General features: G+C 39.0%; 1 long non-coding RNA gene across 1 annotated transcript; it reads right to left on the bottom strand.

Annotated features, from left to right (window-relative positions):
• Nucleotides 1-1655: 1655 nt before the first annotated feature.
• Nucleotides 1656-9257, bottom strand: LOC144339507 (uncharacterized). Its single transcript, XR_013414518.1, has 2 exons — nt 8837-9257; nt 1656-4002 (listed from the first exon to the last, which is right to left on the bottom strand). It is a non-coding gene; the product is annotated as an uncharacterized LOC144339507 (long non-coding RNA).
• Between the last annotated feature and the right edge of the window lie 4991 nt (nt 9258-14248).

Here is a 14248-nt window from a genome sequence, read left to right as displayed (position 1 = left end):
TAAAAGCCCTTAGTACTCATCTTCCCCACAAATGCAACCTAAACTACAAATAGGCAACTACATTTTGATGCAAATAACTAAAGGAGAGTGGAGGAATACATCAAAGAAGTAGCAGAAGCCGTGTAGGCCACAGAAACCCAGGAGAACCTCATAGAGAATGGAGAAAAAAAAAAAAAAAGAGAGGAAAAAAAATCACCTGGCCTGGCCTCCATCACCCTACTCCCCAGACAGGATAAGCTCTGAGCCAGAAATTGCTTCTCCCAGCAGGAAGAAAGTAACTAAGAAGATTCCCAACAGGTCCATCAACAGCTTAGACAGCTAAATTCCTCACCTCTAGGACTCCTGCAGTCCTCAGAGGTGCTAAGCCCAGCTGAGGGAGCTGTCTGAAATTCAGAGCTATGGTCTCCCCAGAAAAGGAGCTCACAGGATGCTCCAGCTCCTGTGGCCTGCATGGATGTAATGCTATGTCATTCTGGAACTGAAACCACTATTGGAGTTTATCCTCCTCTAAGAGTGAGTGGCCACAGCATCTTTCCATCCTTGAGGATTAGCTACTGCAGAACCACCCTTGACCAGTGGCTCCATCTCCCGGAGTTGGACTGCTGTACCATGTACCTTTCCCAGTCGCTGCTGAGCCCTGTCCTTGGGGTTCCAAGCTAAAGCTGTGCACTCCATCCTGGGGAAACAGTGCCTTGGTAAGGCCACCCCATCTACCACCCTCAGATACAGCTGCACCCTGCACCTTAGAGCCTAAGCTCTACACACTGATTCCCCAGGAAATGGTGCCTTGGTGAAATCGCTTTATCTACCCCTCCAGTCATTATTGCTCCCTGGCCCCACAACCAAAGCTGAAGCAGCACTCTGCATCCCAGGAAAATGGTGCTTGTCCGTCCAAAGGAGCCATACCTCCCTGTACCTGAACTCAAGTGGTAAACCTGCCTCTGAGGAAACAGTACCTTGGATGCCCAGAGGATTCATGCATCCCCTGAATTCCAAGCCTAAGTTGAAGCAGTGGCCTGTCTCCTGTGAAACAGTGTCTTGGCCATCCAGATTGACCACCCAACCCATACCTAAGCTTAAATGCCATTATGCCCGCTCAGAGCAGACACACTGCCCACAACACCAGGCTTCAGCTGAAGCAATTCATTGCCTCTAGGGGAATCATTGCCTTGGCTAAGCCAAGGAACTGCACATCCCTAGGCTGACTGGCTTCTGACCACGTGTGCCAGAGAAGCAGAGCAGTGGCTGAGCTAAGACACTCAACTCTATAGGCCAGACAGTTCCAGTACTCTGCGTCGCTGGAGCTGGACTATCCCCCAAGGGTCTGAGTTGTTAAGACACCTTCTTCCACAGGGAGTAGAGTCATTACTGTGTTGTTCCCTGCCCCTCAAAAAAGCCAAACAATAGCTGTATTCAGCCATTCTGGGGTCTTTGCTACTGCTGCTTTGTCCTCACGGTCTGGCATAGTGCAGTGTTCCACAGTCCCAGGGTCCGGAGTTGCCACCACACAATACCTCTGAGACACAAGGTGCCACTGAGCTCTTTTGACTCTGGGTCCCAACTACAGCCAACTCTGCTCCTCAGGTGCAAACCTCCATGTTGGGGTCCGTGCCGGGGGTGGTGGAGAATGAAAGAACACACAAAAGACAAAGACACACAGAGAACATGGCGGCCGCGCTCAGAGCCTCCACCTCACTTTATTTATACTCCATAAACCCCACGTCAGCAGAAAGAATGCAATGCAAAACAAACTTTCTTTTCCCAGATGTAACCTTCTACTCAGTTCTTTGTTTCTATGCTCTTCCTTATCTGCCCGCCTTCTTGGCGCCTACAGGAGTTCATTAAAAGTTCAATTGGGGCGGGCGCGGTGGCTCAAGCCTGTAATCCCAGCACTTTGGGAGGCCGAGATGGGCGGATCACGAGGTCAGGAGATCGAGACCATCCTGGCTAACACGGTGAAACCCCGTCTCTACTAAGAAATACAAAAAAAAATAGCCGGGCGAGGTGGCAGCGCCTGTAGTCCCAGCTACTTGGGAGGCTGAGGCCGGAGAATGGCGTGAACCCGGGAGGCGGAGCTTGCAGTGAGCTGAGATCCGGCCACTGCACTCCAGCCTGGGCTACAGAGTGAGACTCCGTCTCAAAAAAAAAAAAAAAAAAAAAAAAAAGTTCAATTGGAGATACTGTCCTTGAGCCCTATCTATTCTCAGCATACTGTTTTCAAAGGCCCCTGCATTTCCCCCCCCCTTTTTTTTTTGTTTTGCCTCAATCCTAAAAAGGTAGCCCATATTTGTTCTTGTGTTTTCTTTTGTGTTTGGAGGCGACGGAGGGAGCATCGAATCACCAAAAGAAGTAGACCCAATCCAAGTGCCCAAAGCAATATACTTCCAGAGATTGTAGAAATCCATGTCTTCATCTGGGTCCATGGGTTAAAGGCAGCAAGGCGCTGACCCAGCTCCTGAAGGGTTACAGTTCCGGACAACACATGTAATTGTTGTCGAAATGCTTCGGAAATGTTCTGAGTGAGCTCTTGGATGTCCAAACTAATATTTTTATGGCCTATTAATAATTTTTGGATTACGGTCCAATATTGAGAGATGTTAAAAAGCACAGGCGTTACACAAAATTGAGTGGCGTTCCAATCACATTGTAATGTTATCCGAGTACTGAGGACAGTGAGCTGATCTCCAAGCCATGTCAATGCTTGTTCCATGTTGTCCAATCTTTCAGCAAGTTGAGAATCAATGTTTCGTTGTTGAAGCCATAACCGGTGAGATTGTTCGTGCCATTGCTGCACAAATTCAGCATTTTGTATGCTTTGATGAAGAGCGAGCCCTGCTATGGCCGCAATGGAGACGATGGCGACAAGGCTCATCACCTAGGCAATTATAAGTCCAAGGGCACAGAGGGTTCGCTGGAGAGAAGTCCAAATATAAGTCTCAAGAGGTGATGCCCCCCACGGTCGCGTAAGGTTAACAGGTAGCCAAATTTCCTTACGAGCCCTGAGGATATAAATATCCTCAGTAAAGTTGTGCCACCAGGAATGATTGAGGCAAGACAAAAATGTACACGTATCTGTACAATTAACAATCCCCGTATCATTATCCCATGTCAAATTCCCTGCTAATAATAGGTAGGGCTTACAGACACAAGCAATAATATATCAGGAGGTATTTCGATATAACTGAATATGAAAGGAGTTATTCGGGTTAGAAAGATTAAGGGGCATATTCCCCACAAAAGTGCTAAAGGCATCGCCTGCAGCTAACAACTTCCAAAAATAACTCTGTACTTCAGGCCTCCTTCACGCCATACCAAGGTTTCATTACTGTTAGCAGCAATACTTTTATTTACCCAGTGTCATTTCAAAGGTATGTGACTAAATTTTGTTTGAAAATCACTGTGCACACTTCAATCAGTTATTTGCATCCCATTGTATTCTAATAAAATCCGGGGTTTAGTTCCCCGACATTGTTGTCACTCCAGCACCTCAATATTAGGAGAAACCTCTAGAATAGGACAAAAAAGTAAAGAACTAGGAATAGTTTAATTACTATATACAGTATGATTATATTAAAAACTTCTAGTTACAATAATAACAGTATTAGCAGCCACATGACTATGATTATAACGAACAGCCCAGGCTTCATGAGATCTTCGGAGACAATGAGAACTATTTCCCATACATATTGGAACTCCTTCCACTCCAAATTGATATGTGTTGTTTATAATTCCTGTTTCCCATTCTATATTGTCCTTGTCTATATAGGGGGACGGCATCCAAGTAGTGTCATTGGTGAAAACCTTAATTTCCGCCTCCCCCCAGGCGACTCCCTGATACAAGGGTGGAAAGGGAATATAAGTGCAATATTCATACAAAGCCTCACTAAGAGAAATAAGTCCCCCGCCGAGGCACATCCAACAAAGGAAGAAATGCATGCTGAATCCAGTTTTCTTTTCAACAGGGTTTCAATCATCTTGTAGGAAACCACTCAGGTCCGCTCCCTGTAAGGACAAGAGCATCCCTGTTTTAGAACTTGCTCTTGAACATACTTACCTTCTTCATTAGGATACCAAACCTTTAAACTGTCAGCGGGGACTATCACCGAGGGAGGTGAGGAAAGATGGGTTACGGCAGCAGAATCTTGCAATTGTCTCCATTGATTCAAAAAAATTAAGGTAAAAAGAACCTTCAAAATCTGGTTTCAAAATCTGGTTTCTGGGGGGCTAATTTCACCCTTTTTGTTTTGTTTTAATAGTTAAGTTTTTAAAGTTAAATTTGCGCGCTCAATGATGGCTTGACCTTGACTGTTGCCCGGGATACCGGTGATATGTTGAATATTGTATTGCTGTAAGAAAACTTGTAATTTATGAGAGACATAAGCAGGGGCATTATCAGTTTTAAGTATAAGAGGAATGCCCATGATGGTGAAACAAACTAAGAGATGAGTAATAACAGAAATGAGAAAAGGTATCAATGGTATGATGAACATTTTAATCGTCCAAAAGAGGGGACATCTCGTGGATTAACCCCAGGATGGAAGGATGGAATCCTCAAAGGAGCACAGGAAGGACAAGCTCGAATAAGAGAACGAGTTTGTTTATGAGTTAAATGAAACCGTCGTTGAAAGCCAGAACTATTAGTGTGATGTAGAGTATATTTTTGTTCTGCAGCATGTAGGTGGCCGATTAAAAGCAAATCAATCTGAGTATTACCATGAACTAATGGTCCAGAAAGTTGAGAATGAGAACGAAGATGAGTGATGAATAAAGGAGCTCGACGTTGGCTCAAAGTAAAGGATAACAAAGAAAAGAATTTCTGAAGAGAAGAAGTAGCACAAAGAGGTAAAGTGGCCTGAGAAATATAAGTAACATAAACGGCATATTGAGAATCACTAACAATGTTACAACCAGTAGTAGGGAAATCAAGTAAGACCATGAGAATAGCAAACAATTCTCCCTATTGCACCCAGGGATAAGGATAAACTGTAACTCAAGATTGATGAAGCTTCTTGCCAAGAATCAGAAGTTGCAAGAAGATAGTGATCTGACTATGAGTGAATTGAGAGATAATTAAGGAAGGATCTCCTCCCCAAAGTTGTCGACAGTGATGCCGTCCTTTGATGATCAGTTCAGCTAAACGATCGATATAAGTAGCCAAGCGTTTAGATATTTTATTGGACAAAAAGATCCATTTTAGTGGTCGACTAGTTTGATGAATCATTCCTGTGGGAGAAGGTAAAGTATGAAATAAACAAAAGGAAGGGCCTTTTGAAGTTGCTCTTCAACAAGCTGGAGTTCCTGTAAAGCCAAAGGAGTTAAATGGCGTGAGTTGTCCAAGTGACTGTCTCCTTCTAGAATAGAAAAAAGATGTTATAACTGATATGTTGGTATTCCTAAAACAGGACGCATCCAATTAATGTCTCCTAGAAGCTTTTGAAAATCATTTAATGTTTTTAAATGATCACGTCGAATTTGAATTTTTTGGGGTCGAATATTTTGTGCCCCCAAGGTATAACCTAAATATTGAATAAGAAAATCCAGTTAAATTTTTTCTGTGGCAATATTAAGTGAGTAGAAAGAAAGCTGAGTTTGTAATGATACAAAAGCGTCTTGCTGCTTTTCACTGGTTTTAACTTTGTGGGATAAGGGCAGGATTAGGAAGACCAGACTGTAAACTTTCCCTAGGTTTAATGTAAACTTTTATAGTTTTAAGACAAGACAAAGACGGGAATTCCATGCAGAAATACGTGGCTTTATATTCCTCTCGGCCATTTGTTTTTTGACTTACTCTTTTAGAGTCCTAAGTATTTCTTTAAATAATGGTCACTGTTTCACCTAAATAGGAGTGGTGGCTATGAGTTTAAAGAATTGTAGCTCATTTTGAACATCATATTTTTGGCAGCTGAGGGAATATGAGGAATGTTTAAAAAAGCAGCAAATTGTTGTGAAAGATCTTGTTCCCAAAAATTAATATTGATAGGAACAATATAAAAATCAAAAAAAACACTTGACCTTGTTGACCTTTAGGACTGACACAGGTTAAAGGTTCTACGTCTTGATAAATCACAGAAGCAGCACCCAAGCCAGTGAGTATAACTGAAACTTATCTTTTTTCCCATTGTATAGGCCACTAATTTAAACAAATAGACATATTCACCCCCGTATCAATTAACTCTTTTAAAACTATCCCATTAATGTGCAATGAACATAAGGGCTTTTGATTAGAAACTAAAGTTTCCCAAAAAACAGTTTTTTCTGTGCTACAAAACCCTCTCTATTGAGAATACGTTCCCTTGCCTCTAGGCATATAAATTGTGAAACTTGTACCAAAATAAAAATTTTATTAGTAATATCATGTCCTTTTGGCAAAGGGCCACACACTCTAATAGCTAATTTATATACTCCTCTATTAGGAGACAAAGTATAAGGCTGAGTAATAGCTAAGTCAGCAGCGGCGCTCTGCTTAGTTGCCGCATAAAGCTGAGAAATTGGGGTAAGGTGTGGGATCCTTAAGGAGGACTTGAATTTATCCCTTAATGTTGTAGGCCATTGCTCACTGAATATTGTAGTAGACTTGTATTGTAATTGTTGGGGCCCCAAGCCTGTGGGCCCCGGCTCCCGTTTCCCAGGAGAGGAGACAGTAAATTTCCACTTTTATCAGTTTTGGAATGACATTTATTTGTCCAATGTCGACCTTTACCACAATATTTGTACACCTCTGAAGGCAGCTTTCTGCCTTGAGGGATAAAAGTGTTCAATTTTTAAGACATTCTTTTTTGAAATGTCTAGGTTTACCACACTGAAAGCAAACACCTTGTTTGTTATTTCCTTTTAAGGCTTTAGACAAAGCTCCCAGCAAATAATTGAGCATTATAAATAGCCCCTCCAACACTAACACAAGTTTTAATATATTTATCTAAATTGGCCCCATTGGCCTTTAACGATTTTAACAATTTTTAACAGTCAGCATAAGCATTTTTAAAAGACAATGTTTGTAACAAAATTTTTGAAGCAAGGCCAGCACCCACAATTTGAAGACAGCATCCTGAAGACGGGCTACGAAATCTGGATATAGTTCATTTGTGCCCTGTAAAATCTTCACAGAGGAAAGGGAACATTTTCCTGTTATCTCTACCTTATTTCAGGCCCTTAAAAACAAAGTCTTGATTTGAGTAAGGGCAACATCATCTAAACCAGCCTGAGCATTAAGAGTAGCATATTGGCCCGTGCCTGTGAGTTGTTCCTCAGTGGGTCCAGGGGGATCACACATAATATTTTTCCTAGCCTATACATGTGCCTTGTTCATTTACCAGCTGTGCAATTGTAACCACTGAGAACGATCAAGAAAAGCCTTCCCCAAAGTCTTCCAGTCTATAGGAATTATCAAATTTTCTGATGAAAAATATCAAGAAGACCAAGGATAAAAGGAGATTGAGGTCCATAGTTAGAAATGGCAGCTTTCATTTCTTTTTAAAAATTTAATTTGTAAGGCATTAAATTGGACATTATTGCCACCATTTGAAAACTGAGCATTAGGAGCAAAAGAAGCACAAATAGTTGGAAACAGATCCAGCTCCTTAAATTTTTTTTTTTAATTAACAGTATATATAATATATAATAATACTCATATCCCCAAATATAAATAATCTCAACATATTAATAAGAAAAGGCAAATAACCCAACCAAAAGTAGCAGAACAAGGAAATGACAATAAACCTATATGTCTAACATCATTACTCACTAGGAAATATGTATATTAATACCAAATTGAGAATCATTACATACACAATACAATGGTTAAAATTTAAAAACACAGAAAATATCACGAGGTAGTTAATGTGTTAAGCAGCTCGAATACTCAACTTCTGTTTGGAGTGTAAATTGGTGGAACCTATGCACCCCTATAACATAACAATTTCCTAGCTGAGGTCATTAATACTATATTAATATTAATAGTTAATATTAATGTGCTTATTTATTAACTATTGAAATACTCATAATATTTTAACAAACAACAAGATATACATATACACTGGTTTTGACATATTAAACAGGTGTTTAGTATGAATTTAAAGTATGTCTGATGTGAACAGGGCTTCAACTTTGCCAAACAAAGGTAAAGATAAGAAGCCGGGGGGTTGGAGGCACTGGAAAATCCTCTTTTAACAGGGCAGAAGGAAAAGAAACAGGGAAAGCTCACAAAGGTGAATTAGAAGAATGTATCTGTAATATTTGTTGAAGCATTTCCATAATACACTGCATGTCAGAATTTCCCTTAGAAGAAGGAAGAGCTGGCTTTTTCTCTTCTCCCCCTTTTGCTACCCCCACCATCCTCTGTTATCCTGGCACAAATGGGCTCCATTTCAGATGTATTTATTTATTTATTTATTTATTTATTTATTTATTTATTTCCAAATCCTCAGATACCTTTCCTCCTGTGGCTACATTACCACACTCTGAATCAGTCTCAAGTAACTCTAATGTCTGAGTGATAGAGTCACACAAGGTCCACAATTTTAGAGGCATAATATCCCCTAACTGGAGAGCTCTAAGCAGAGATTTTACTACCTGTAACCATTCTCTGCGATTCAGCTACACTTTAGTCTGATACTGAAACCAGTAACAATGTTGTTCAACATGGGCAAACAATCACTTCAAAGTCTTTTTCTTTCACTTCCACTCCTATAGACAGCAACAGTCCTTGAAACAGCCGTAAATATTCTGAGGCCAGAGAGATGGAATTCCCCATAATGAAAGCTTAAGAAGGTTCCCCTTAACAATATCTGGGCCTTACCCGCCCCCTAGGGGGTTCCCCTTCTTGTTCTCCCCTACTCACCCGTGCTGACCCTGCTCGCTGCGCCACTTGTTGGGGTCCGTGCCGGGGGTGGTGGAGAATGAAAGAACACACAAAAGACAAAGACACACAGAGAACATGGCGGCCGCACTCAGAGCCTCCGCCTCACTTTATTTATACTCCATAAACCCCACGTCAGCAGAAAGAATGCAATGCAAAACAAACTTTCTTTTCCCAGATGTAACCTTCTACTCAGTTCCTTGTTTCTATGCTCTTACTTATCTGCCTGCCTTCTTGGCGCCTACGGGAGTTCATTAAAAGTTCAATTGGAGATACTGTCCTTGAGCCCTATCTATTCTCAGCATACTGTTTTCAAAGGCCCCTGCTCCTCCAGAGCACCCTTTCTTCCTCAGAGCTGTTCCAGTGCTGTACCCCTGCCTCCCAGTATCAGAGTCATAGCTAGGACTTAGCCCCTGCTGACAAAGCTGCTAAGGATTGTGTCAGTATTACAGGTCCTGGCTCTGTAAATAATTCACATCCAACCCTGCCACAAACAGTGAACCTGAACCCCAAGGCCAAGATGCCAAAATTAATTTACCACAGACTGAGCTGAGGACCTCAGCTTTACACCCACTATAAACACTTGTACCTGGAACCAGAGCCGCTACAATTGCTTATAGGCCATGTCAGACCCAACATAAAGTGGGAACCTCTTGGCTAAGTATCAGCATTGTGTGTAAAATAAGAATAAGAGGACCCTTAAATCCCTTGCAAACAAGAACCCTAGCAACCTAAACTTACCCTGTCAATATAAAAAACTTCTACAGCCTAGGCCACTAATTAACCCACAGTCATAGTTGACATTGCTGCTGAAGAAGCTACACAGAGACTATCACTGTATCTCTTGGAACCACAGTCACCACACTCTTCCCAAACGGCAATTAAGACCAATAGGCAGGTGAAAGTTTTTATCTATAGAGCCATTCTATAAAGTTTAGAAGAGGTGATTGTTCCACCAGATGCACAGGCATTACCATAGGACCCAAGAAACACGAGCAAGCAAGGATAATGGCAACACCAAGGGAACACAATAATTCTACATAAACAAACACCCCTAAAAAAAGAATTATGCAAATTGCAGGAAAAGGAATTCAAAATAATGATCTTAAAGAAACTCAGTAAAATACAAGGAAATACAGATAGGCAATTTAATAAAATCAGTAAGGCAATTCATGATCTGAATGGAAATTTTACCAAAGAGATATAATGAAAAGAACCAAGAATAATTCAATTAATGAAATTAAAAATGATCAAGATATTCATCAGAGTAGATGAAGAAGAAGAAGTAATTTCTGAATTTGAGGCCAGGTCTTTTGAAAGAATCCAGGAACACACACACACGCGCGCATGCGCGCACACGCAGAAAAGACCACAGAACATAAGGGACATAATTAAGCCCATACATTTTTACATTATGGAAGTTTTAGAAGGAAAAGCAATTGGAAAAGGCACAGACAACCTGCCTAATAAAGTAATAGCTGAAGACTTCTTATGTCTTGGGAGAGCTACAGATGTCCAGACCAAGGAAACTCAAAGGTTCCTAAATAGATATAACCCAAAAAGGTGCTCTGAGGTATGTTATATTAAAATTTTCAGAAGTAAAAGAAAAAGAGAGAACTCTAAAAGGAACAGGATAAAAGCATCAAGTAACATTTCAAGGAACCCCCATTACACTAACAGCAGAATTCTCAACAGAAGCCTTATAGGCCATGAGAGAATAGGATGTATTTAAGAAGCAGAAAGAAAAACTGTCTGACAACATTACTATGGACAGTAAAACCAAATTTCAGAAATGAGAGAGAAATAAAGTATTTCCCAGACTAGCAAAACCTGAGGGAATTCACCACCACTAGACTGACTGTACCAGAAATATTTAAGAGGGGCCTACATCTGGCAACAAAAAGACAGTAACTGCTACCATAAAGACATGAAATAGCATAAAACTCACAGGGGAAGGATAAATACACATTAGAAAGAGAAAGGAATCAAACTTCATCACTACAAAACCCTACCAAACTACAAAGATAAGCAATAAGAGAGGAAGAAAGAAATAATCATATATGAAACAAGCAGAAAACAATGAACAAAATGACAGGATTAAGTCCTCACCTGCCATAACCTTGATTGTAAATGAATTAAATTCCCCAATTGAAAGTTATAGGTTGGACATGGTGCCTCATGCCTGTAATCCCAGTATGGGCAATTTAGTGAGACTTCCTCTCTACAAATAATTTTTAAAAATCAAACATATTGGTACACATCTATAATGTGAACTATTAAGGAGACTAAGGTGTGAAGATGGCTCGAGCTCAGGAGTTCAAGTTTACAGCGAGCTATGATCATGCCACTGCATTCCAGACTAGGTGACAGAGCAAGGTTCTATCTCTTTTAAAAAAGGAAAACAATCAAAGTAAGTAATAAAATGTGTAGACCGACTAACTCAATGAAAAATAAGATCCAACTATACACTGACTATGAAATATACTTTACATGTAAAGACACAATAGACTAAAAATGAAAAGATGAAATAAGTTATTTCACATAAAGAAAACCAACAGCAAGCAGGAATGGTTATACTTATATCAGATAAAACAAACTTTAAAACAAAACGTATAAAAAGGGACAAATAATATGAATATATAATGATAAAGGTGTCAATTGAGAATTGATTAATTATAAATATATACACCCAATTCCTGAACACCTAGATATATAAATAAAATAATATTAGATCTAAAGCAAGAGAGAGACTTCAATACAATAATAGTTGGGAACTTCAACACCCAACCCTCCGCATTGGACAGATTATCCAGACAGAAAATGAAGAAAAGAAAATCATTGGATTTAAACTGCACTATAGGCCAAACTGACCTAACAGACATGTAAAGAACCTTTCATCCAACAGCTGCAGAATACATGTTCTTATCACTGCATAAAACATTCTTCAGCATTGACCATATATAAAGCCACAAAACAAGTTTCCAACAAATGTTTTAAAAATCAAAATCATGTTATGTAAAACGGAATAAAACTAGAAGTCAGTAACAAGAGGAACATTTAAAGCTGCACAAATACATAAAAATTAAACAGTATTCTTCCGATGGCTTCCACTGAGTAATTCCATCAAAGTGTTAAGGAAAATTGAGAGGACTGGTTGCTTAGGCTGACTGTGACGACTCATGCCTGTAATCCCAGCATTCTGGGCAGACCAAGGCAGACAGACCACTTGAGGCCAGGAGTTTGAGACCAGCCTGGCAAACATAGTAAAACCCATGTTTCTAAATTAATTAATTAAATTGAAAGCCAATTTTTCTCAAACTATTCAAAAAATTGAAATGATAAAATTATCTCAAATTCATCCTATGAAGCCAGCATTATCTTGATACCAAAACTAGATAAGGTCACAACACAAAAAAGAAAACTATAGGCCAATATCTCTGATAAATAGATGCAAAACTCCTAAACAAAATACTAGCCAACCAAATGCAGTAGTACATCAAAAAGATTATACACCATAATCAAGTGGGATTCATCTCAGGAATGCAAGGAGAATCCAACATATGCAAATAAACACACATAATATATCAACAGAATTAAGTTAAAAACCATATTATTATCTTAATAGATGCAGAAAAAGCATTTGATAAATTTCAACAATGCTTCGTGATAAGAACTCTCAACAAATTAGGTGCAGGCAGAAGGAACATAACTCAATGATAAAGGCCACATTTGACAAACTAACAACTAATATTATACTGAATGCAAAAAAGCTGAAAGCTTTTTCTCTAAGAACTAGAATAGGATAAAAATGCCCACTCTTCCCACTCTTATTAGACATAGTGCTTGCAATTCTCGTCAGAGCAGTTAGGAAAGAGAACAAAATAAAGGGAATTCAAATTGGAAAAGAGAGAGCCAAATTGTCCTTGTTTGCAAATGACATAATCTTATGTATTAAAAAACCTAAAGACTTCATAGAAAAACTCCTAGAACTAATAAATTCTGTAAACTTGCAGAATACAGTATCAACATAGAGAAGTCATTCATATTTCCATACACCAACATCAAACAGCGTTAAAAGAAATAACAAAAGCAACCCCAATAACAGTAGCTATAAAAGGTATCAGGGAATAAATTTAAGCAAGGAGATAAAAGATCTCTACATGAAAAACTGTAAAACACTGATGATATAAATTTTAAAAGACACTAACAAATGGAAAGGCATTTTATGTGATTCGTGGGTTACTAGAATTAATATTGTTAAAGTGACCATATTACCCAAAACAATCTACAGATTGAATGCAGTCCCTATCAAAATACCAATGACATGCTCACAGAAATAGAAACAATACTCATAAAATTTGTATGGGACCATTAAAGCTCTTGACTAACCAAAGCAAACTAAACAAAAAGAGCAAAACTGGAGGCATCACATTACCCGACTTCAAAATGTACTGCAAAGCTATGGTTAAAAACAGCATAGTACTGACATAAAAACAGACATAGATCAGTGGAACAGAAAAAAGAAATCCAGATACAAATCCATATATTTACAACCAATTTATTTTCAACAAAGGCAACATAAACATTCATTAGGGGAAGGACAACCTCTTCAATAAATGGTGTTGGGAAAACTGGACATCCATCTGCGGAAGAATGGCATTATGCCCCTATCTCTTATTATATACAAAAATCAACTCAAAATACATTAGAGACCTAAGTATAAGACCAAAGACTACTAAACTACTAAAAACAACTTAGGAGAAACACTGGAGGACATTGGTCTGGGCAAAGATTTTACAGAAAATATTTCAAAAGCATAGGGAACAAAAACAAAAAGTGATAAGTGAAAATACACCTATAGACAAGGAACTCAAAATATAAAAGGAATGCAAATAACTTAATAGCAAAATGTAATAATCTAATTATAAATGGACAAATGACCTGAATAGACATTTCAGAAACTGAGACATACAAATGGACAGTAAGTACATGAAAAATTGCTCAACATCACTAACTAATTATCAGGGAAATGCAAATTAAAAGCACAATGGGATATCATCTAACCACGGTTAGAATGGCTATTACCAAAAAGAGAAAAAAATAACAAATGCTGGTAAAGATGTGGAGAGAGGGGCCCTTCTATACACTGATGGTAAAAGTAAAAATTAGTATAGTAATTATGGAAAACCGCATAAAGATTCCTAAGAAAACTAAAAATAAAACTACCTTATGATTCAGTAATACCACCACTGGGTATATATCAAAAGAAAAGGCAATCAGAATGTCAAAGCCATATCTGTATCCTCATGTTTATTGCAGCACTTTTCACAGTAGTCAAGATATGGTATCAACCTAAGTGCTTATCAACAGGTAAATGGATAAAGAAACTGTGGT

Source organism: Macaca mulatta, chromosome 2, assembly GCF_049350105.2.
Source record: "Macaca mulatta isolate MMU2019108-1 chromosome 2, T2T-MMU8v2.0, whole genome shotgun sequence".
Taxonomy (NCBI): Eukaryota; Metazoa; Chordata; class Mammalia; order Primates; family Cercopithecidae; genus Macaca; species Macaca mulatta.
Note: the sequence above shows the minus strand (reverse complement) of the source record. Positions and strands in the feature narration are given on the sequence as shown.